Raw genomic sequence first — 2,715 nt, 5'->3', positions numbered from 1 at the left:
GTGGAGCTTGTCCTATCCACGTTGGAGGATCAGAAGCTAAGGCTATGACCTCTAGATTTTAAACCCCCAAATAAAGCCTTCTTATCTGACCTCAGCCTTGGAGATCTTCCTGATAACCATTGTACTGAAGGTCAGTTAGCCTCTCCGAGCTTAGCTTAGCTCTAATCCAGTAAGGCTGTCTTTTTCCATAAGGATATCATTCCTGAAACATACAAATGAGCCATTCATAAACCAGCCCAACGTATGATTGCGGTTTACTGGGATGTCTTGAAGCCATGTCAGTTCTGAATATTGGAATTCATGGATTATTTCAGGAATGTTACAAGCTTCTTAGCTTTCTGCATGTTACCTCTAAATATTTAAAGATTTTACCTTGACGAGACACTGTCACACATTTATTTTTGTAAACATGAGCATGAAAAAAGGAAGTTTAAATATTATACATAGGAAAGTGTCTTTTTTCAACAATACTTTTTATTGTGATTTGAGTGAAAGCCACATGGAAATTTCTTGTCTCATTAAATTGTTTTGAAATTATTTTTAAATTTTACCCAAAAAATCACCTTTTCCGAGTCAAGATAGTGAGACACTCTGCTGTGGAACCACAGGTGGCTTTCCAGGGCCTCCTGTCACCCCGAAGCCTGGGCCTTTGTTCCATTTGCTTTGCCAGGTCAGGGTCTTGGTCACGTTAAAGCCCAGACCAGGAGGATAATTGATGCTGTAGTTGGATGGACTCTCAGCTTGGGAACCACCTGAGGGTTATGTTGAGGGTGGACAGCCCATGGCACCACTGTCCCTCTGCCATTCCTGAACTTTTTATTTTAAATATGGGTCATTTGTCTTCACTCTTTGCAGCAGTGTTTTTAACCTAGGGTCCAGGGACAGTCCATGGATAAAATTCTGGAGGTCTGTGAACTTGAATGGGAGCAAAACTGTATCTTTGTTTGAATGAACCTCTAGCTGAAACCACAGTAGAATTTCCTTCATTTAAGGAAACAACAGTAATATCAGTGGCACCTGTCACTTTGCCACCAAGGAACATTTGAAGTATTTTCATATCACATTTTGGCTGTTGCAGAAACTTTGAAACATCATTTACACTCATCGTACTTTGAAATTATGGCCGTTATTAAACTTGCTGGTAGAAATCCCTGTTCAGTGTTTAGAAGCATGCAGATTACCATATCACAAATGGAAAAATATTTTGATTACCTTTCGATTGTATTTAATATTTTGATTAAACACCAGTAGGACCAGTTTTCTTTGCAATTGTATGTATTTTACATCACACGTTTTAAAGCATTATTCTGAGCAGGGGTCCGTAGGTTTCATCCCACTGCCAAGGGCTTTGAGGCCTGGAAGAGATTAAGAACCCCTGGCCTAGAACATCTTGCAAGGGAGGACCCTGCAGAAACCATCTCCCCATCAGCTGGCAGGTCAGGCCAGGTGCATCTTCATTGGTTTCAAAGGATCTTGGGAGAATGATTCTCTGGTGGCGTAGTGCCTAAGGCATTTGACTGCTAACCAGAAGGTTGGTGCTTCAAACCCACCAGCCACTCCTTGGACGGAAGATTGGGCAATCTACTTCCATAAAGATTTACCACCTCGGAAACCCAAAGGGGGTTGCTATGAGTCGAATTCGACTCAATGGCAGTGAGTTTGGTTTGGTTTGGTACGAACAAGAGGGGGAATGGGGAAGCTTTTGTTTGTGGGACATTGAGTTTATGCTACAAGGAGCTCTGGAGTGTAGTGGATAAGGCATTTGACTGCTACCCAGAAGGTCAGCAGTTCAAACCCACCAGCCCCTCTGCAGAAGGAAGACTGGCAATCTACTTCCGTAAAGATTTCCTGCCTCGGAAACCCAAAGGGGGTCACTATGAGTCAGAGTCGACTTGATGGCAGTGAGTTTGCTTTTAGGGAGAATGATTAAGCTATATGACTCACAGTTTGTTTCAGCGCATTGGGTCACTGTTTCATTTTCTAAAACATTCATTTGGTAAAATATATATAATGAAAAACTGCCATCTTAACTACGTTTAAGTGAAATATTTTACCTTGATGAGGCACTGTCAACTCCAAGTGTACCATTCAGTACATTAATGACATTCGCCACCCTGTGCAACCATTACCACCATTCCCCTAGAGAAGCTTAGGACCTTGGGAGCAATATCCACCATTTTCCTGTCCCTCCAGCCCTGGGTGACCACCAAAAAACCTTTGTCTCTCCACATTTGCCTGTGCTACGTATTTCATACAAGTGAGATCATGCAATTTTTGTCCTTTGGTGTCTGACTTATTTTGGTTAGTATAATGCGTGCAAGATTCATCTACACCATGGCATGTCTCTTGTATGTCTGAATAATATTCTACTGTATGTATGTATTACATTTGGTTCATGTATTCATTAGTTGATGGACACTTGAGTTTGTTCCACCTTTTTTTTTTTTTTTTTTAACATGTATTAAGCATATAGGAACTCTTGTGAAAAACCAAACCAAACTCACTGCCATTGAGTGGATTCTGACTCATAGCGACCTCCATTGGCTTTCCAAAGCTGTAAATCTTTACCGAAGTAGACTGCCTCATCTTTCTTCCACAGAGCAGCTGGTGGGTTTGAACCATTGGTCTTTTGGTTAGCAGCCAAATGCCTTAACCACTATACCACCAGAGCTCCATATAAGAACCCCTCTATGTTGTTGTTATGTGCTGTTGAGT

The sequence above is a fragment of the Orycteropus afer genome, unplaced genomic scaffold (assembly GCF_000298275.1).
Source record: "Orycteropus afer afer isolate SDZICR_OR568_19922 unplaced genomic scaffold, OryAfe1.0 scaffold00006, whole genome shotgun sequence".
Classification (NCBI taxonomy): domain Eukaryota; kingdom Metazoa; phylum Chordata; class Mammalia; order Tubulidentata; family Orycteropodidae; genus Orycteropus; species Orycteropus afer.
The sequence above is the reverse complement of the archived record's forward strand: the minus strand, read 5'-3'. Positions refer to the sequence as shown.